The sequence below is a fragment of the Schistocerca piceifrons genome, chromosome 1 (assembly GCF_021461385.2).
Source record: "Schistocerca piceifrons isolate TAMUIC-IGC-003096 chromosome 1, iqSchPice1.1, whole genome shotgun sequence".
Taxonomy (NCBI): domain Eukaryota; kingdom Metazoa; phylum Arthropoda; class Insecta; order Orthoptera; family Acrididae; genus Schistocerca; species Schistocerca piceifrons.
In genome coordinates this window covers 729,412,391-729,435,994 of record NC_060138.1, presented here as the reverse complement: position 1 = coordinate 729,435,994, position 23,604 = coordinate 729,412,391, and the positions used below count along the sequence as shown (strand labels likewise).

Below are 23,604 nucleotides of genomic sequence, written 5' to 3'. Positions count from 1 at the left end.
TACGGTGGCCGGACAGTCACTTGAAACTATTTCCACCTCTACACTATATAACTTCTCGTATGTCCTTCAAGTTTATGGTATTGTTTTAACAGCCAGGTAGCTTGCTAGATCTCCAGAACAGCGCATTTAGCTAACAGCTAAATCATAAAAAAGCGGTTTTTGCAAAAATAAAACTGCTTACGCAGGACAATGAGACCTCAAGGTCTTTTTTGAATATTTGCTACATCTATTTGTTTTATATACAGAGTGAACCAGAAGTCCACCGACAAACGTTTCGAGGATGTTCAAGATTACCATCTGAGTATTTTGGTGTAACGTATCCACAGTCCCTGGCAGTAATGATGTAATTATGATTTATACGTTTTTTTTGTCGCAATCGCACTTGTTTCTGTGATAATACCCTCACAACAATGAAGAAGTCTGTAATATGCAATGACCAAAATGTAAAACACAGTGTAATGCAACACACTTCTGGTCATGCGAAACGGAACTTTGATGTGGCTGCCGCAAGTGCGGGGACAGCTCAGCACAGCTTCTTTGAGCCGCTCTTCCGTTTTACTCAGTGAATACATACACAAGGTGCATATCGGCCAACTCGTCACCAGTAAAAACTGTCCCTACAAAAACAAAAACTAAACTACTCCCGAACAGGCCATAAAGGCCCAACGATACCGACCGGCCGCCGTGTCATCCTCAGCCCATAGGCGTCACTGGATGCGGATATGGAGGGTCATGTGGTCAGCACACCGCTCTCCCGGCCGTATATCAGTTTCAGAGACCGGAGCCGCTACTTCTCAATCAAGTAGCTCCTCAGTTTGCCTCACAAGGGCTGAGTGCACCCCGCTTGCCAACAGCGCTCGGCAGTCCGGATGGTCACCAATCAAAGTGCTAGCCCAGCCCGACAACTTCGGTGATCTGACGGGAACCGGTGTTACCACTGCGGCAAGGCCGTTGGCAAACCTGCCCCTACTACTATTATGTAGTCACCGTTAACGCACAACTAACACTGCTGGAAAATAAAATCCTTGACAGAACCGAAAAATACTAAATGCAGACTTGAGGACAACGCGGAAAAAGATAACTGATGCTGTCAATAGCAAGAAGCGTGAGCGAATGGAAACAAGATGCACATCGCATGTTGCAGCCATCTGCATTGTTGTGCTCTAGGAGACTGTGGCTTCCTTATACCGAAATACTCAGAAGGCTTCCTGGAACCACTTCGAGAAGTTTGTGGGTGGAGTTCCTGGTTCATCTTCTATAAAGGAGCACGATGTCTAAGTCAAGGGTAACGTTTTCACTCGAACTGACCAACTAATTACAATGGTTTTCAAATTCGGCACGTCGCCACAAGCAATAAGCGAGATAATTTTCTACAAACAAGTAAGAAGCGTACAGCTGTCTCACATTTGTCATCCACACGGTTAACAGAGCAGCATAGATCCAGTTCAGTTCTGGGACTGCACTGCAGCCGAAGCCCCCTTGCCGCCATCGTCCTTACCTGCAACACAGAAAGAAACAAAAGAAAGTTAGAACAGCGAGCCGGAACGGAATTATATTCTCATACACAGAAAAAGGCTCCAGGCCTTTCCCGACAACACAAAATGACGAATACTCAATTATTTGTTTCAGACACGATGAAATTTGTTACCTCCATGTGTCTATAAAAGCGACGTGTGTCTGCAAGTTATTTGCCAATCTCTTGTCAGTCATTAGTCTAATGCTGCACGTAGTATCGATACAAGACCTTCCTTCCCCAAAGCCACTCTGTTGTTCTACTTCCTCGGTTTCTCTCTCAATTCTAGTTTTAAGGAGTTTAATATAGTCTCCATATCGAACTGAGAACTGTGATGCCTCGATAACTTGCGCAGTCACCTAGCTTGATGGCAATCCATCACGAAAAATATCTTCATTTTACTGCGGATTTGTTTGTCTCCTCATGAGACAAAAAAGAAAAGGGCTTTATTTTCAATCCCAACTTTTCCTTTGCCCTTCCATTCATGCCTTTTATGAAAACATTAATACATACAATATATTGAGCATTATTCCAGTTTCTTTCCGGCATAAGTAACGCAAAAATTGAAAATAAAAAGTGATCAAGACCCTGAGATTATAGCTGTGTACACTTTCTGCTGTGCCAACGGCTGTCTTGAACCTATGTAAACTTAAATGGCTTATGTCTCGCCCGAACCACTCCAAAAATGCCATCTTTTTCGATTCCGTACCTCAGTCTGTAGAAACGAGACCGTTGTAGCACCACTTTGCTGTCTGTCTGTCTGTCAAGAACCCTTTTTCTCATCAATGGGTAGACTTATGAAGTTGATCTATCGTCCCTTGGTGATCTAGTAAATGGAAACTTCTAGGCCAGTGCAGTAAACAAATATAGCCGTTTATTTCACATATTCTGATACACTGAAACTCTTCATCAAAACCGATAGGGCGCTTCCCGTTGGCCCTATAATCATGGGCACTTCCCGTTGGCCCTATAATCATGGGCACTTCCCGTTGGCCCTATAATCATGGGCACTTCCCGTTGGCCCTATAATCATGGGCACTTCCCGTTGGCCCTATAATCATGGGCACTTCCCGTTGGCCCTATAATCATGGGCACTTCCCGTTGGCCTATAATCATGAAATTTGTCAAGAAGCAAGTTTCACAGTACAAGTAAAGGGAAGAAAAATTTCAATTGTCATATGTTATAGACCTGAAACTTAAAATATTCTCGAAAGTCTTGGAATTTCTGGGACCGATACCTTGTCAGTATCGACTTCTATAACAGGCAAAAATCGTCGGAAGTCTCGATTCCTGGGATGGATCAACTGTCCATACACATAATGAATATTGTACGGAACCATCAGAGCGCTATCCTTACTCGCACGAGGCTAATTCGATTCCCTCTCCCTCCCTGCCTCCCCCCCCCCCCCCCCCCTCAAACAACTTTTGGCCATCTAGAGCTCCCACCTCTAGCACTTCCACTTCCAGTATTTACCATAAATTAGTAGGTGCGGCCTCCTGTTAGTTCTGGACATTTCCGATTTCGTTTTCTGCGCCTAAGAGATTCCTCTGACTCAAGGTACAGGAAAATCTTTTAAACGGATACTACTCTGTCCGTGAGTTATGTAAGTTGTGAATTATGTGGAAAACAAGTTACCGGGCGAACGCTCATTCTTAATGTCCTTAGAATTCACTGATTCGGGCAGCACAGTAGGAGAAGATTGCTGCAGGTGGAAAAACAGGAAGTTCGGTAATTCCGCGGGTGCGGGAGGGCGGTGTGCGACCGCGCGCGGACGGGCCCAGTTTTTGCGCAGAGCCGGGAAAGGAGCGCAGAGTAAACGGCGCGCGCATAAACACTGCGAAGCGCTGTGTATTTGGCTTGGCCGCTTCCTGTTTGGCCGCGTGGGAGGCGGCCAGCCAGCCCCCAAGGTGCGAGAGGGCCAGACAGAACTCCTCACACGCCGGCCTACTCTCACTGCTGCAAGCGTCGCCTTCCTGTCCCACCCATTAACCACGATACACAGGTTCAAACCACTCTCACTGCACGCGCCACAGTACTAAACAAACTATCGTCGGTGAGAAGGAGAAAGCGTATTCTGTAACAACTGTTACACACACACACACACACACACACACACACACACACACACACACACACACACCTAAAAACACTGTATATGATCAAAAGTAGCAGGACACCAGTATGTAGTGCTGAACTGACCACTAGATGTCACTAAAGGCGGACCCGCTGTAGAGAGCCTGTATAGGGAGAGAGTGCCCAACCGGACGATACGGCGGCCATTTTTCTGCCAAACTGCGGGCGGGAATTTTGAATGGTCAGTAGTGGAGTAGAGTACACACTCACCGAATCAAAAGCACAAGACAATATGGCGAAATCATTCGTTAAATGCCTTTCTTTTCAGCTATAATATACTCATAGTAGCCTACTACGTACAGCACAGGAAAATTTGATACAGTGGCTTTAAAAATTATTCGTTACTTGCATTTCTGTCCTTTAAAGTTAGTTTACTAGACATTTGGCAATGAAACTAACGTAAATAAAAAAATATAGTCTATAGCATTTGTCTTTTATCGGAAGTGCATAACACTAAAGATTTAACGTATCTGTATTACGTCAGATGAATGAAAGTCGTAAGCAGTTGTTTACTTCATGCAAAAAGTGTGAGACGTTATTAGTACTTTTATCACGTCTTCAAACTTTTTGCATGTCACAAGTAAACAACTGCTTACGACTTTCTTTCATATCTATTGAACACCTCTCGTAGATAACAAACGAAAAATATTACAAAAATCAGGTAATGTTAAATGTAGGCTACTGTAATAACGACCAAATATAACAAGAAAACTACCGTATCGCTTCTACCCCACAGTAAGCAGGCCTATTAAAAACTGTCTTGAAGAGTACCTACAATTATTTACTAGAAATAATGTTCCGGCAACCACGACAACTGCGGAAAACGTGCTTACAACTTGCCTGCGTCAACAGTCAGGCAATAATACTGAAACCAAAATAATGCCTAGTGTTCTGATTCGGAACGAAATAAAGTTTGACGCTATAAAGACGAATGAGCATGGCACAACAATTACAGGAACTTTCCGTTTCCAGGAAGGACTGTCAGATATTGGCTTCAGTAAAGCTTGTGATGCTACCAGTATGCACTCAAACGCTAATTACGTACTAAAAACGATATACAACAATATCGAACATGCATGCACAATGCATAACAAGTGTCTCAATAATTCAAATACCATTTAATCGTTTCCAAAAGTCCTCTGAACTTCATTTCAACTCAGAAGCACGGCGAACATAGAAAGCGCGAGAGACGTTTGGCAGAAAAATGGCGCCGAAGCTAATCAACCAATGACAGGCAACTTCACCTATGGCCACACTCTGTATACAGGCTCCCTAACCCGCTGGTATGAAAGTAGGCGCGGAGTACTGCGTTGTCAGTAGTTAAGGAGCGTTTTCAGCAAGCGGCGCGCCGGTTTTATGCCACCACCCGCACTTATGACAATCCCCTCGTCCAGCAACTAGGACGACCGAATGACATACGTGACCATTACAAGCGGCCCGTTGCCCTGATCGGCTAGTCACATGTCAACATCGCAGTTTCACCACCACCACCAGTTCCTCTCGCGACTCATGCCATCCACCAAGACGCCCAACGCCACTCACAATCATCCGCAGTGGTAGGAAATGCCTGCCTGGGTAAGCCCTACTGTCAAGATAGACTTGAACCACTCAACTGTCCAGTCCAGAAAAATGGGGCCGCGTGCGTTGTCAGTAGAGAAGCAGTGTCAGCCAGGAGCGTTCACAACGGCACCGTACCAACCTCCCCTCACAGATTTTATTCATGCCGACAGGATGTGTAAGCGTTACTACGACTTCCAAAATATGTAAACAGTAACTCTCACGTAACTCTCAGCCGTTTTCGAGAAAATCGAGCTTGTAAGTTTTAGGCGTGCTTATATACATCGTACGGTCCCTAGTAATCAAGGATTCCACAGCGGGTCGATTAAGCTCCTTGTTTCATAAGCACCGTGTATGTGGATCGAATCTCCCTGCCGGTACTTTTTTATCAGGCCCACGTTACTCTAACAACACATATGAGTGGTACAGCGGGGTGAAATTGACTGATGACAGAGAACCGTTTACAGATGTACGGTAAATCAAATTTGTTTTGCAACAGAAAATTGAAATAAAAAATGCACGTTTAAAAAATCGTCGTTTATTACAAGTCCTGTATGCCACAATAATTATTGTTTATCATAATCCTGATTTCTGCAGTTCTCCATAGATTACACATATTCGTCACTCGTGTAGATACGAGGGGCGTTTGAAAAGTCCATGCAAAGTCCGAGAGATGGCACCACCGGCGCGTATCGAGGTCATGTTTAGTTAGTAGCATCTTTGAAAAGAACGCAAACCAAGTTTAAGCCATATGGTCTATTTCTTTGTTTTTGCCATTCGTGTGAATCAAGGGCGTCCAGAGATTGTCAAAAAAAAAAAAAAAAATGGACGAAAAAGAATTTCGAGTGGCGATTAAACATTACTTTATGAAACGCAAAACGCCTCATGAGACTAAAGAGAAGCTTTATAAATATTACGGAGACTCTGCACCTTCGATTAGAACAGTTTAGAAGTGGTTTCAAAATTTTCAGAGTGGCCATATGGGCACAAGTGAGGTCTAACGTTCTGGACGCCCTGTGGAGGTTACGACTCCAGAAATCGTTGATAAAATCCATGTGTGGTGGTGGATGACAGAAGAGTTAAGGTGCGTGAGACTGCTAGTGCTGAGGGCATCTCGATTGAATGGGTACATAATATTCTGTATAAACATTTGGACATGAGAAAGCTATCCGCAAAATGGGTTCTGCGATTGCTCACGCTTGACTAAAAACGGAATTGTGAAGTGTTGCAAGGATGGTTTGCAGCTGTTCAGGAAGAATCTGCAGGACTTCAAGCACCGTTTCGTCACTGTGGATGAAATATGGATATATTACTATACTCCTGAGACCAAACAACGATCTAAACAATGGGTTAGCGAGGGAGAATGTGCACCAAAAAAGGCGATAATCCACATCGACTATCTGGAAAAGGGTAAAACTATTACAGGTGCATATTATTCATCGTTATTGGACCGTTTGAAAACCGAGCTGCAAGAAAAACGCCAGCGATTGGACCGCAAAAAAGTCCTTTTCCATCACGACAATGCACCAGAACACACCTCAGCAGCTGTGGTCGCAAAATTAATGGAAATAGGATTCCAACTCGTTTCACATCCCCCCCCCCCCCCCCTATTCACCAGACTTAGCTCCCTCGGACAACTACTTGTTCTCCAATTTGAAGAAATGGCTGGCGGGATAAGGGTATCATTCCAACGAGGAGATGATTGCAGCAACTAATAGCTATTTTGCAGACTTGGACAATTCCTATTATTCGGAAGGAATCAACAAATTAGAACAGCGTTGGACAAAGAGTGTAATTCTAAAAGGAGACTATGTCGAAAAAAAAAAATTACCCCGAACACGTAAGTAGTTTTTATTTTTGCGGGGACTTTCCAAACGCCCCTCGTATAATAATATAAATACAACGACAATACTGATTTGATCGAAAGCTCTTGTGTATCCTTTTTTTTTAAATTTTCAATCCGCTTACGAAATTCTCTTCTCTTTTCAGCATTAAAGTTATGAAACCAATAAATGAATCATTCAGTAGCGATAATTTGCACAGTCATAATAAATCTTTAGTCTAAACTACTGGGAAATGAAACAAAATAAATGCCAGGAGGGAGATTCTCTCCATGGACCTAGCGTTTATGAAACCAAGTCCTTACACGCTCGGCTGCGGACTGTTCGAGTTTTCGCGTCCATCCAAAATATATAAGCAGCCGTAAAACTGTCAAACTCGAGTTTCTCGAAAACGTTTGAGAGTTGCGTCTTCCTGTTCACATATGTTTAAGTCCTAGACGCGAGCTACACAACCTGTCAATATGGATCAAATCAGTGACGGAAAGTTTATGCGGTCCCCTTGTCAAAGACCTCGAACGTGAACAAATCACTGGATGCGGCCTGAGTAATAAATCCATCAGACACATTTCAACCCCTCTAAGGCAGCTCAAGGGTACTGTTGCTGAAGGGGTTGTGAAGAGAAATCGCTTTGAAAGTACAGCCACAATTAAACCGAAGTCAGGCAGACTTCATGTATTGACGGACAGGCGGACCGCTGAGCACTGCGGAGGGTGGCTGTAGAAAACGTATAAAATCAGTGGAAGGAATCACTCGCGCGTCCCACTGTGCTACCAGCAGGTCAGCTAGCACGATGGAAAGAACAGGGTTCAAGTCGACCAGCTCAATCACAGGACAATGGCTCATTAGGAATGAGTGATTTGGAGTGATGAATCACGCTGTATCCTGTGTCCATCCAACAAAGGGTTTGGAATGCGTGGATGATGTTACCTGCTATCATATTTACTGCCAACAGTGCTGCTTCTAGTGCTTACGGTGTGGTCCACTAAATGCGGAATGATACGAACACTTTTTACAGCATTGTGCACTGCGTATATTAGAAGAACAGATAGGAGACGATGATTGTATTAGCATGAAGCAGCATATGTGACTTTATGGCTTGTAGACAAAAACATATCTGAAATGGACTGGCCTGCGCATTCTCGATCTGAACCCAATACAAAACCTTTGGAGCGATCATACAACGGTGGTTTTCACTGCCGCCGGTATTTGCGATATTGTTGATATTTGATTTATGAGCGTAAGTCCGTCTTCCGCTGCTGGAGGCTTCATGAGAGGCTTCAACGAATCAGAAACATACAAAAATAATTTCAACAGTAAAGGAGGAGGATTGATATTAGAACAGTTGTGGGCTCTAGTACCAAACAAACAGCGCCAACTCTTCGCCATTACAAACTCAACAGCGTACGTCGACGCGATTCCACGATCTTTAGGCAGCGGTCACGGCCGACTGAATATATTGGTCTGACAGTGCTTTGATGACGTCAGCTTTGTAGTGCCACGGCCGAAACACAGCCTTCTACTGACCCAGCTCAGCGTGCAAGCACACTCACTTATTTGCCGTTTCTGCTTCGCAAAATTACAGATCATGTTACTGCTCGTTGATTATCATTTACTCTAGATACTAAAAAAAAAAAATACTACTCTCAGTAATTCTATTATCTTTAAATTATTTCAAACTTTTGGCCTCAAAATATTAATATAGTTTAACACCACACTGCACTGTTTCGACTTTTTATAAAAAGAAAAGGCGCAACACGAACTCACAATGATAATCATAAATAGTTATTTTATACTTCACCAATGTATTTTGTTTATCAAATAGTCTCATTCAGTCTCGCCATTAAATTTGACACATGCAGATGTTCGCAAACTTTTTTTTTTACTTTACTACAGCATATTTTAAATCAATTATTGTGTTACATATACTCTCTCTCTCTCTCTCTCTCTCTCTCTCTCTCTCTCTCTCTCTCTCTCTCTCTCACCACACCCATCCTCAAAATTCTAATCTGGCTGTATGTGTCCATGATCCAGCACAACGGAACAGGTTAGCTGCACTGAATCTGAAACTTCCTGACAGATTAAAACTGTGTGCCGGACCGAGACTCGAACTGGGGACCTTTGCCTTTGGCGGGCAAGTGCCCCACCATCTGAGCTACCCAAGCACGACAAGCTGCAAGGTTCGCAGAAGAGCTTCTGTGTAGTTTGGAAGGTAGGAGACGAGGCACTGGCGGAATTGAAATTGCGAGGGCGGGTTGTGGGTCGTGAGTCGTGCTTGGGTAGCTCAGATGGTAGAGCACTTGCCGCGAAAGGCAAAGGTGCCGAGTTCGAGTCTCGGCCCGGCACACAGTTTTAATCTGTGAGGAAGTTTCATATCAGCGCACACTCCGCTGCAGAGTGAAAATCTCGTTCAGTATAGACGGAAAACTGTTAAACGTATGTGCACCTGATTTTCATACTGTGCGCTGCAGGATTTGCGTCAGTAGTGGCGTTAGTGTCGTGATTTGCCATTAGGCGTTACTGGTACGGGGACGTAGGATATCAGTATGCACTAAAGCTGCAGAGTGTCAACATGGGTCTGGACACGGTGAGCTGGGCTTTACTGGTAAAGCTGTTTTATCAAAACAATAGCAAAAGCGCTGTAGCTATTCGCAGGTATCGACATATTAAAGGAATACGGAGAGGTCCTCTTTCAGCACAGGGGTTGAAGGGAATTATTCGGAAGTTCGAATTAACCATCGATGTGGGAACTGCTCCTGGGAGAAGCTGACGGGCAATTGCGCCACAAATTGCTGAAAAAGTTACTGTTGCCATGCCTGAGAAAGCTGGACGCAATGCGCAGTCTTCAAGCAGTGCACGAGCCGTTTCACGACAGCTGAAAATTCCGTGGTCCACCGATCGTCAAGGGCTGCGAACAATTGAGAAATACTATCCTCTGTTGCGGTTCCAGGTTGCTGTGGTTGTAGATGGGCGGTGGTCGTCCCATTTAACAACGTTTGTAATATGGAACGTAAACATGGTACGCAATGAATGAATCATATGGAAATCCTTACGTGTTTCTTTCGATAATTCATTCGTTGTCTCCCGCAAGTTCTTACCAATGTTTCTACCAAGTTTTACTGTCCTACGATCACTCGTTTTTCAGAGTCGAAAGTTTAATTATAACCACCCTGTATTTAGGGGAACCATTCAGACATTACTCTGAAGCGTCTGAACTGGTGGTCATCGGTACCACGAGTACCTTGAAACCAGGACGTCGCCGGATCCAATCCCGTTCGGACGACGGAAAATTCCAGTCTGCCTTTAATGTAGCCCGGTAAGAGGAAGTGCAGGAATATTATATTACGGGAGTATGACAGTTGTACAGCTGACAGTTATATAACTCAAATTTCCGTCTGTCATTCACAGAGATTCGCGGTTTAGCGTGGTATCGGACTCACTCTCTCTATTTCCTAGATGCACAACTTCTTTGAAACTGCCGTACGAAAAGGGTCAATCGATCTAACGACTTGATGATATTTTACACATGACACACATCATACATCTAATTGACGATATACTACTGGGCGATACATCAAGTTAATTATTATCGGTGGATAAAATCTTGGCGATTCAACTGATCCTTGCCTAGTAAAAGCTTTGTGGTGCTCCACCCAATCTCGGGTTCATGACAGTTCCGTTTATACGTGACAGTGTTTTTGAACATACACATGTTCTCGCTTTAGGTGTCAAGACGGTGGCTGTGGTGTAAGCAACGTGTTTTTAATCGTGAGTTTTTCGTGCTAATTAGAAGAGTAGTGTGTCAGCAGTTGTGCGACGGTACGGTGACTAGTCGCGCCATGACGTAAGTGCCTCCTATTAAGGCGCGTGTAACAAGACCCCCCCTTGTAAGTGGCTTTGTGGTCCTATTACGTGCGCAAAGAAAAATGAGGAATGTAGTGAGTGCGCCGGGAAAGTGGGTTTCTCGGAAAGAGGAGCTCTCGGTGAATGAATCAGCGGCCTGTTCCTCCGCCGGAGCGGTAATACTGCGCCCTTGTTCGGGCATTAACGGGGCCTCGCGTGCCATGGTGAGAACCGGCGCCCCGGGCAAACTCACGGCACGTCCCTCCCTCTGCACCTCCGCCAAATTTCCGGCAAAAGTTAAAGCACAGCTGCGCTTCGCAACAGCAGGCAAAGTTCTGCGTGTGCGTGACGCAGCGAGACTATATTCGTGTGGGTCCACACAAGGGGACCTTAGTCACCATGAAGTCACTGGAGCAGTCCAAAAGTAGCTTGGAATCAAACGCTTCATACTACAGATTTTTCAACGTAGTGTTCATGTTTTTCTTTCGATCTTGTCCACGTGCAAAGATACTTAGGCAAACTGATATTCATGAGGGTATTTTTGATCCGTCGTTGCAACTACAAAAATGCGTGATCTTTTCACCAGACGCGTTTCGCTTTATTGAGGTAAAGCATCATCAGTGATCTGTACTTACGTTTATTTACATTTTGATTTGCTCTTTAGATTGAAAAACAGTTCGTTAAGAAAGCAAATCAAAATGTAAATAAACTTAATCACACACCACTGATGATGCTTTACCTCAATAAAGCGAAACGCGCCTAGTGAAAAAAAAAAAAAAAAAAAAAAAAAAAATCACGCATTTTTGTAGTTGCAACGACGGATCAAATACCCTCATGAATTATAAAGCAACTACGGGCACTATGGCCACACGAATGAAGAATATACTGATATCCGTTCACACACTTGGTTAAGTCTACAATATATCCTGGGGAACTGCAAGCAGCGGAATATTGCCACGAAAGTGAAAGATGCAAAGTAAAGTCTCAAGTACGTTTTGCAATAAAAAAATTGTTTTTCTTTTCAAAATAATTTCCATTATCATTCAATATATTACCAAGTTACTCCAAGCCCTTTCACAGAATATCTTCTTGTATCTACGAATAATCGTCGCCCCACTCCTCTAAGGATATTTCCATTCGGCCGAAACTTCACTTTTGGGCTTTCCGCAACATGGAGAACGTACAGTGCGAAAATTCGTAAGCATTACATCTCTAAAGGGCGAGCCCGGGACGTTTACCGAACACGCGTCTACAGACGCAATGATCATTTCAACGGACTCTAGATATTGTCGTCAGCAGATGCCACATCTGCTCAATAGCGTGTACGCTACAACAGTTCTGACTTTAGATTCCTAAGTTTTCCCACTGTACAGGCATTTTTGTGGCCAAGCGAATTTCCTCTTTCCTGTGCAGTTCTGAACTCGTGTGGTTTTTTCACCCAGTCGATGAAAAACATTTACGTTGTATGTGTCAGTAATTGTTTGACCCTTCGTAAACGTAATCAGCTGGGATTTATTCTTGCAAGGCTTTACGACGCACAATCGCCATGAAATATCTATAACGTTCTTACAGGCATCACCCTTAAGGGTAGTTCACCTCACCACGGTGTACTATGTTACAGTAACAGGATGTGTCTGCTATGATACATCACGTGCTGACGTTTATGATGATGGCGCCGCTCTTACTTTAAACTTGGTAGCGAATAAATCAACAGACACTGTTGAGTGGAAGCCATGACAATATTTCTTACTGGACGTCCTCAGTGTACTACAGCGTTATGAGATTGTTCAGTCTACTCTCGGGTAATTTCAGTGAAAGAAGAAAGAGTGACATTTACATAATTAATAATAAATCGTTGCCAAATAAACAGTAACTATAAATAAACGTAGCGCCCAAACGACATAAGGAAACAAGGGGCAAGCAACAGTAAAAACTAAATTCAGTAAACAAATTTTCTACATCTAGAACTGACCACTAAAAGCTACTAAAACACCATCCAGCAACATGTTCCTGGACGTAGAAGAATTTAGAACGTGGTGTTTAGTCTTATGACGACTCCTCTAACATATACAAGTATCTTTGTAGTCATTTCGTGGTGCATATAATAAACTTAGTGGCACAGCAATCTCGCTCACTGTGGCGTATGAGGTGAACCTTGAGGATGGGGTTTAGGAAACAACGCTGCATCATAAACAAAAAATCTTGGATAACAGATAAGCTGAGGAATGTGTCGAAGGGGGTTACCCTAAAACGAACTCATACCGCCATAAAGTATAGTAGTTCAAAAGAAAAAGGCCTTTTGCGCGCTGCACATTAAGTTATTTTATTTAACTTGCGCATCCAGGTGCGTTTCGCCTTAGTTACAAGGCATTTTCAATGGGCGTTCTCAAATATTACAAGATTTTTTCGTTTACACATACAGATCACAGACTAAAAACAGTTCAATACATCAACAAGTAATTCGTTATTTCCAATACAAATAATGAGTTACATGCTGATCTGTAAGTCCTTTTCCACTAGATTATAAAAACCTCAGTGGACTGTTTTAAATCTATAATTTATACGTGCAAAATGTAACATTTCGGCACACCCACTGAAGATGCCTTGTATCTAACGCGAAACGCACCTGGGTGCACAAGTTAAATAACTTAAACGTGTAGCATGCAAAAGGCGTTTGTCTTTTGAACTACTGTAATTTATATGTAGCTACTGTGATAATGGCCACCACAAGAAATTTGTCACACTGCCACGTTTCCCGTCATCATCCAGTACTACCCCGCTCCAGCATCCTGCAGGCATCTCAGCTGGCGCGGACGCTACAGTCCGAACTGCCAACATTGGTCCGCTTACCACGCCAAGAGTGACACGGCGGATGTTTGCCGCTAGGACTTTGCAGTGTGCCTTGTTTGACAGCACACTTCTCGTGGCGCGTCCACAGCTGTAAGGCCGCTGCAGAGGATGTTGGTTTGCAACGAACTGGTTTTGTCTCGGCACTGAACACCTGTATTGGCAGTGGCAACAGAAGACGAGTTTAGGCCCGTGGAGACACTGCATGCTGTTATACTGAACCATTTGCACGATAATGTGCCGATTAGCTCCAAAGAAACAAATTACGTAAACAAAGCAAGTTGTATTTCTGAGAAAACTGAAAGAAACGCAAGAGGTGACCAGAGACTCACTGATTCAAAGCTCCCGGTCGACGTACGATAGCTGGCAGTAAGCTAGCATCCATAGCGCATGGTGTAAGGACATGGGACGGCGGGAGAGGCGCAGATGGTCCGAGTGAAAAGCCTGGCGCGGGTTTTCCGTTTCTCCCGGCCGCCGCTGACCCGGCACCAGGAATGCCGGCCGGCTGCACCTCTGCGTGACGTCACAGCACCCCAAGGCCAAGGCCGACCAAGAGCAACAGCGGCCAGCTACGAGCTGAGCCTCTGCCGCAGAGGGCGGCGGCGCGTCACCTGCGCCAGCACAACACGTGCACAGCCGTCCCCTCGTGCTCCCTCACCGCTTTATATAACTCTGCGCGTAAATAAGGCGCTACTCTGTTTTATAATACCTGCATCAGCAACATACAGGTATACATTTACGCATCAGCAGCAGCCATTTTGCGTGCGGGATTAATTAGGTTTCTCCACGCACAGCGTCTTCGACATCTACTCTGAAAACCACCGGGGATGATACTTGGGATGATACCTCATGTTAAGACCTTCGCAGAAGATGAAACACCTTTCCAACCTCACGACATTGCCAAATTATTTGTCACTGTGCCGATTTATTTGGTGTGCTTGTCAAGCATAGACCGTGCTTGGTGTGTTCGAGAGATTGAGGGCCATTTATTACGCACGCGTTTATCAAACAGTAAATAGTTGCTTGCCGGACTAGCATCTACAACTTTTGAGATACTGGCAACTGGAGCAGGTGTCGAAAATTTAAAATTTGTGTCCTGCATTCCGCCTGATACATTGACCACTACCGTCAAAATACTTCGCGACACGATACGCACAGCGTGACAAATGCTTCAGAAGTGAGGTTCTATTTTATATACTTGGTTGGTACAACAGCTCTTTTGTTTCATAAACAAGTGGATAGCAAATTGCAAGTTTGACAAATTTTATCGTTTAGAGCGCGGTTAGAATGACTAACTCCTCCTGTACGAACTGTTCAAATGTCTGTGAAATCTTATGGGACTTAACTGCTAAGGTCATCAGTCCCTAAAGTTACACACTACTTAACCTAAATTATCCTAAGGACGAACACACACACACACACCATTGCCCGAGGGAGGACTCTAACCTCCGCCGGGACCAGCCGCACAGTCCACGACTGCAGCGCCCTACACCGCTCGGCTAATCCCGCACGGCTGTGCGAGCTGTAATTAGTGTAATTGTGTCTTCACGATCATTACGGGATCGATTCGTAGGGGACCAAAAACTGTATTTAGATTCTTCACTTGATACTGGTTCTTTAAACTTAGTACTCTTGGCGTCTTGTCTTCAATGGGCTACCAATTCCAGTTTTTTTTTTTTTTTCCTTCAAGGATTCCTTAACGCTGTTGCTTGAGCCACAGAAACGTGGCACAGTTCGTGGAACCCTTACTTGGACACGTCCAATATCCCCCGTTAGTCCTCTCGTTAGAAGTCCCACACAACTGAAGAGTATTCTAAAATGGGACAAATCCATGTTGCTCCTGTACGTTTTCTATCATGATCTAGCAACTGTCCAATAGGTAGGTAATCTTCTCTTTTGGACATCATAGTCCTCTTTGTCTGTAAAACTACTTTTATTAAAGAAAATTACGGTCATGTGGCAATTATTAAATGGAAAATTGTGGGTCAATACATCTCAAAACTTGAAAAAAAAAGAAAGTATTTACGTATAGTCATATTATTTGTGTACACAACGGACAGCCGACCATCTTCGCCGTTTCCGGAATGCTCGCTCCCAGGTGTTGGGCCATAACAATCTGCCCTTCTTCAGTCGCTTATATCAGTGCATTACCCCATTTGTGGGCCGTATGGTCGATACAAGAATACCCCCCCCCCCCATACGCCTTTGCTCTGCTTAAATACTCTCCTGAATTTGCACTTATGCTTCATCTAAATAACTTCGACGTGATACTTCGTATCAATGAAATTTTGTCCTTTTGAAAATTAAAGAAACATAATAAATACTAGCGCAACTGGCAATCTTTCGCAATTGCTAAACACGTATATAGGAATTGGATATACATCGTAAGTTCTTCCCTCCCCCTTTTCTCTCTACCCCTGTCCTCTTCCCCCGTTCTTTGTCCATCTCTTCCTCCTCCCTACTCTGTGCACCACCCCCTCCCCTCTCTATATCAATTTCCTCCTCTCCCCCTCCCCCCACTATCTTCATATCCCTCTCTCTGACCTTGAGCCTCGTTCATTGTTATTGCAAACAAACCGATTGCGAACTGAAGTCTCTTAAAATGAATGGTAAATCGGTTAGGATGACTGGTATATTGGGTATGAGAGAGACCTGAAACTTCCTGGCAGATTAAAACTGTGTGCCGGACCGAGACTCGAACTCGGGACCTCTGCCTTTCGCGGGCAAGCGCTCTACCAACTGAGCTACCCAAGCACGACTCACGCCCTGTCCTCACAGCCTCACTTCTGCCAGTACCTCGTCTCCTACATTCCAAACTTTACAGAAGCTCTCCTGCGAACCTTGCAGGCCTAGCACTCCTGAAAGAAAGGATATTGCGGAGACATGGCTTAGCCACAGCCTGGGGGATGTTTCCAGAATGAGATTTTCACTCTGCAGCAGAGTGTGCGCTGATATGAAACTTCCTGGCAGATTAAAACTGTGTGCCGGACCGAGACTCGAACTCGGGACCTTTGCCTTTCGCGGGCAAGCGCTTTACCAACTGACGTTACAGAGCGTCAAAGTTATACACGCGGCGCCTGTAAATGTGCTGAGTCTGTGATGATACAAATTTTCTAGGATGATGGAGGAGGATAAATTTATCGTTTTAAGGTAAGGGTCCATGGTTCGGAAACGAACGAGTATGAAGTTACAAGCGATTATCATTCAGATACCTCGGAGAGTAAATACTGTTACTCATGCAACTTTCTGAGGTGGTAGCATGGTCCAAAAAAGAAAAAAAAAGTTCAGTAAACATAGACTCTAAAATGCATACCTGAGGAGCTATGAACACTTGTTCATCTCGCAAGTGTGAAACATATCTCTCTTCTATAGAGCAAGTGCTCACAGCTCTTAAGGTATGCAATTTAAAGCCCTTGTTTACTAGACTTCTTTCTTGTTTTCGTTCATACTACCATCTCTGAAAGTTGCCAACCCTACACCGACAACCTTAGCAACAACATTACTGGTGCACGTATTCGACTGTCAGAGGTATCAGAATGGTTTTCGCCTACAACTTTCCACTCAACCACCCTGTATATACATACATTTAGACACACCGGCGCCTACCACTTTCACGCTCTGTAGCGTCGTTGGGTGACGCTTCCGGGCGTGGATTGTTATGTAAAACTTGATCTACTAAGTCCCGTCTACAACCCAGAGGAGTGCGTAGCTTGAATTGTGAAATACCCTCTGTATCAGGAGAAAGACTATGCATGGGAGAAGGAATTTGTCTAATGATTTACATGCCCTCCAATCGTACTTGAAACTGAGTGCGAGAAAGAAATCGAAAATGCACATTTTCACAACACAGCGTTTTCTTTCTCGCGACCGGTTTTGACAGTAAAAGTCCATATTGTCGTTATAAAAACATGCAGGTTATGTCTTTCTGAATGTTAATTATAGTGTCGTATAGAAACAAAGTACAACAGTGAGGGACTACAAACAAGCATTTACTTTTAATGTATATTTGTGGCCAAGACGGAAGTTTTATTATTTCCTCAGCGTGCAATGTGGCCGTAACGGCACCAGAAGGCATACAGTCTCATTGCACTATGAATTCATTTCCGCAGCCTCCCACTCTTCCCAGTGAAAATACAGGATGTTTATAAATGAATATCGGGGTTTTAACGCTTTATGATATTTATTACATTAAACTTACAATTATAAATGATATGTCAAATGGAGAGCAACTCAACAGTTTTACCAAGAACCTTATAAATGTTCAATGTGAGCACTGGCATAGCGAAGTACGCGATTGGTTGAACTCCACTGTACACAAGCGCTGGATAGGCCGCAAGGGGCCAAATGACAGGGCTTGCTTTGCATGGCCTCCACGTTCACCCAACCTAAGGCCATGCGATGTTTTCCTTTGGGGCTTCATCAAGGGTCGTGAGTACGTGCCTCCGCTACCAGCAGACCTCCCTGAATTAAGAAACCAGACTGAAGCAGCTGTTGCTAAAATGACTGAAGACACACTTATCAACGATTGGGAAGAACTCGGCTTTAGACTTGATGCGTGCCGTGTGACAAATGGTGCTCACATTGAACATTTATAAGGTTCGTGGTAAAACTGTTTTGTGTTGCCCTTTCATTTGACATATCATTTGTACCTTAAGTTTAATATGATAAATATTGTAAAGCGTTAAAACCCCGATATTAATTTATAAACGCCCTGTAATACAATTTCTGCAGCGGACAAACTGCAGCGGCATAATGCGAATACGCCGATTCGTGACGCCGGCCTCTGACCTAGAAACTAGCTTGGAGCGTGGCGGCATAATGCGGTGAGAGGTCGCAGGCGGCATTGTCCTGTCCGCACACTGGGCTGTGCTTAGTCTGGCGACGGTGAAAGGCGTGGATCCTTACCGGCGCGTGGCGTGGGAACCCCGCACGCTAAGCAGCCCGCAAGGTTCGCGTCCGGGCGACCCCTTCTGGCCGGCCGGCAGCTCTCTCTAGCGGCACGGTGCAACAGCTCTCTGGTGCAACAACTGTCGACACTACACAACTCTACTGTCACAGATGTACACTTCTTCAGTGCTGTGGCAACTGCTGGCTCTAAGGTCAGGCCCCTCCGTTCACGTCTATCAATTCGACTTTATGATTCGCTCCCGGCAGCTTTGTTCGGTGTGGAAGTTGAATGCGTGTATCCCCCCCTTCCCATTCCTGTTGCCTGATTAGCGGTTTCTCACTTCATTCTAAGTCAGTGTCAGGATGTGACGCCTGAATGTCTCCTGGCGTATACAACTTGCAGATAACTTCCGTGAACAGAATGAGATTTTCACTCTGCAGCGGAGTGTGCGCTGATATGAAACTTCCTGGCAAATTAAAACTGTGTGCCGGACCGAGACTCGAACTCGGGACCTTGACCTTTCGCGGGCAAGTGCTCTACCAACTGAGCTCCCCAAGCACGACACACGCCCCGTCCTCACAGCCCTTTAATCTGCCAGGAAGTTTCGTATCAGCGCGCACTCCGCTGCAGAGTGAAAATCTCATTATGGAAACATCCCCCAGGTTGTGGCTAAGCCATGTCTCCGCAATATCCTTTCTTTCAGGAGTGCTAGTTCTGCTGGGTTCGCAGGAGAGCTTGTGTAAAGTTCGGAAGGTAGGAGACGAGCTACTGGCGGAAGTAAAGCTGTGAGGACGCGGCGTGAGTCGTGCTTGGGTAGCTCAGTTGGTAGAGCACTTGTCCGCGAAAGGCAAAGGTCCCGAGTTCGAGTCTCGGTCGCGCGCACAGTTTTAATCTGCCAGGAAGTTTCAACTTACGGAAATTCAGCCAGGTAACACTTTCAGCGACCGCCGATATTTCGGCGGGAGAACACCCCGCCATTTTCAAGGCAAACTGCAACGGACAGGCGGCGTACATGCAACCTCGGTTCTCGGACTGAAGCAGGAAAAACACCACACACACACACACACACACACACACACACACACACACACACACACACACACTGAAAACTAGTGCCACCAAAGATGGCCAAAGTCAGAGCTATCGATAGTGAGACTACGAATTCGCAGGTGAGGTAGCGCTAACTCTGCCCTTCTGTTGTTTGACAAGGGAGAGACCCGGTGTCAAACAGAGTTTAAACAAAAATCTCCATCCCTGTTAATGAGGTTGCCTGCTGATTTAATCTCAACTGCCTCCTTAATAACACTGTGCCAATATCTCGGTGTTATTATATAACATGGGATGACCAGTATCCAAGAAATGTTAGGCAATAGCAGATCTACTTGGCTGCTGTAATCGTGTATGCCGTTTACGCTCAGTACATCGATCCTCCATGGTCCTGATAGTTTGACCAATATATGCTATGCCGCAGCTACCAGGAATGCGATGTACACCCGCCTCACAAGGTCATTCTTAACAGAATTCAAAAGCATGTTATATAACACCGAGATATTGGCATCCACGTCCAGCTAATGGGACGGTGTTATTAAGGAGGCAGTTGAGATTTAATTAGCGAGCAACCTCGTTAACAGGGATGGAGACTTTGTTTAAACTCTGTTTGGAATCCGGCTCTCTCCCTTGTCAAAAAACAGAGGGACAGAGTCAATGCTACCTCACCTGCGAATTCATAGTTTCACTATCGATAGCTCTGACTTTGGTCATCTTTGGTGGCACTAGTGTTCAGTGTGTGTGTTATCTTTCCTGCATCAGTCCGAGAACCGAGGTTTTAAATATGCATGTACGTTGCCTGTCCGTTGCAGTTGCCTTGAAAATGTCGGGGTGTTCTCCCGCCGAAATATCGGCGGTCGCTGAAAGTGTTACCTCGCTGAAATCCCGGAAGTTATTTGAAAGTGTCAGGATGGTTCCACATAATGCGTACTGAACGAAGCCTTTCCGTTTTCCATAATTAAAATGTCTAAAAAGAATATCTTTTATTGTATTATTAGGTTGGTGCGTAAGTGCGTAGAGTTTTTGTTTTCCGTGTTGATATTCCAGTTGCTATTCGTTTGTTTATAGAGTGTCATTTTTCGTTTGTTGTTCTATTTCGCTATTTTGTCATTTTAAGATAATGAGTGGAGCTGTGGACGCTAGCAAGTGGAGTGCCAAGTGAAGCAATCTGAACCTTTCCGGCCCACACTTCTGTTTGGTTTCAACAGAGGGATGACAGCTGCGGAGGCTGCCAGGTACATTAGCGCCATGTATGGAGTACTGCCACTGGGCACATTACGGCAAGAAAATGGTTTCCTCTTTTTAAGGAGGATCGTTTTGACATATGGGTACCGTATGCTCCACGCCAAAATCACAAAAATCAGCGGGTGGTGCCCATATGTGCACCTTTGCTTGCTCGTCACCTATCGACTCGTGAACAACACCGACCATTCCTATCCTGTGTAGTTACTGGTGACGAGAAATGGCGTCTTTACGCTAACATAAGGAAAAGGAAGATATGGTTGAGCCCAAACAAAGCGCCAATCCCCGTACAAAGACCAGCGCACTCCAACAAAATACGTTACGCATCTGATGGAACAGTGACGGTGTGGCGTACTGCGAATCGTTTCCTCGAGGTGTAACCATCACTGTCGACAATTACTGTCGACAACTGAGACGTCTGGCAGACGCAATCCAAGAACAACGACCAATAAGGCTGCGTTAAGTGATGCTACTTCACTGTAATGCCCCGCATTATGCTACATTGACAAAATACGCTACGCAGGAGTTGAGTTGAGAAGAAGCACTCACTTTAGTCACCTGATCTTGCACACTCGCACTCAGATTTTCACCTTTTTCGCTCTCTATCGAACGACTGCTTGCTTCAGCAAAAGAAAAATTCGGAGTACGAATTAAAATCCATGGAGAAGAAATAAAAACTTTGATGTTCGCCGATGACATTTTAATTCTGTCAGAGACAGCAAAGGACCTGGAAGAGCAACTGAACGGAATGGACAGTGTCTTGAAAGGAGGATATAAGATGAACATCAACAAAAGCAAAACGAGGATAATGGGATGTAGTCGAATTAAGTTGGGTGATGCTGAGGGAATTAGATTAGGAAATGACACACTTAAAGTAGTAAAGGAGTTTTGCTATTTGGGGAGCAAAATAACTGATGATGGTCGAAGTAGAGAAGATATAAAATGTAGACTGGCAATGGCAAGGAAAGCATTTCTAAAGAAGAGAAAAGTCGTCTCTGAAACTATGTGTATGGAGTGTAGACTTGTATGGAAGTGAAATATGGACGATACATAGTTCAGTCAAAAAGAGAAGAGAAGCTTTCGAAATGTGGTGCTACAGAAGAATGCTGAAGATTAGATGGGTGGATCACATAACTAATGAGCAGGTATTGAATAGAATTGGGGAGAAGAGGAGCTTGTGGCACAACTTGACTAGAAGAAGGGATCGGTTGGTAGGACATGTTCTGAGGCATCAAGGGATCACCAATTTAGTATCGGAGGGCAGCGTGGAGGGTAAAAATCGTAGAGGGAGACCAAGAGATGACTACACCAAGCAGATTCAGAAGGATGTAGGCTGCAGTAGGTACTGGTAGATGAAGAAGCTTACACGGGATAGAGTAGCATGGAGAGCTGCATTAAACCAGTCTCAGGACTGAAGACCACAACAACAACATCGAACGACTTTCAAGGAACTTCCTTTCCGGACGAAAATGCGCTTCGTCTCAATACCACGTGATTTCTACAGTCGCGAAATCGAGCGGTTACACCACCATTGGCACAGTGTTGATAATAGCGAAGGAGAATACATTATTGATGACTGAAATATCTGTTTATGTGTCTTTCGTGTTTATTAAACTACGGGAAAACACTACGAACTTACACACCAACCTAATATTACTATAATTTCATAGTAATTTTTTTCGCCGCCACAGTGAAGACGAATTGGAAGATGTCTTCTCCTGAAGTACCGTTCTCGAATCCCTTAGCAACATGTTGTTAAGATGTGGCTCAGGAAAACAAGACAGTGCTTTGTTCCCCCACATTAACCTAAATACACAATATCCTAAAGGACGCTTTCCTGGCGCTTTACTTCGGCCTCCTCTGTTCTCACGCGCTACTACACAGTGTGCTTATACGAGTTGATAACTCACCGGCCGCAGTCTGGACAGGACAGAGGAGTACTTTGTGTTTCGAGGCGCAGTCGCGCGACATAAGCCAGAAGGCGGTCAGCGGCTCAGAACAGACAGAGAAGTGGAACATGTTTTTTGACAGGTATCAATAACAGCAGCAGCTCGGCGCGTCGTTTTGGTTGAGTCAGAACGCTGCGAGCATTCCCAGGAAGATCCCCTTCCCCAGTCAATCAGTAGATACACCAGTAACTGTCCGTGTACCACAGCCACATGGTACTGCCCACAGAAAGCTGTTCAGTCACTGTAATTGCACTCTACTGGGAAAGCGTCAGGACCACTGGAATACAACAATGACGCCTAAAATGTCACTTTATTAATTTCTTGACCTGACTAAAAGTGTAAAATTTAAAAAACAAAATTCGTTACTTCATGGTGTTCCTCACAAATTTAGCATTAAAATCCTAAATGAGGTCGGCAATCTTATTCTGTCACGATCTAAATTTATTGGTTCAGCTTATACAATTAACGTATTCTGGTTATCATCATCATCATCGTCATCGTCATCTTGATCATCAGAAGTAGAGTAGTTCAATAATTGATTATACGTTCCGTTTGATGCTGCTAATCTCTGCTGATTTGCAGCACCTTTTGACTATGTTATTCATGTCGTAGCGTTTATTCGTCAGAGAACGTCCTTTGTTATACAGTCAGTCAAAGACATGGTAGCTGTCGAAACCACTGTACTACAGTTCCCCGCCACGGATCTGCAGGTGCCAACCGGAACACATTGATCAGCGAGAGAAACT

General features: G+C 44.5%; 1 protein-coding gene and 1 non-coding gene across 10 annotated transcripts in view; both read right to left on the bottom strand.

Moving 5' to 3' along the window:
- LOC124711251 (protein held out wings) overlaps positions 1 to 23,604 on the bottom strand; it is a 429,435-nt gene that overhangs the window by 156,972 nt on the left and 248,859 nt on the right. The window lies entirely within an intron of this gene.
- Trnas-cga lies at positions 16,413 to 16,487 on the bottom strand. The gene has a single exon. It is a non-coding gene; the product is annotated as a tRNA-Ser (tRNA).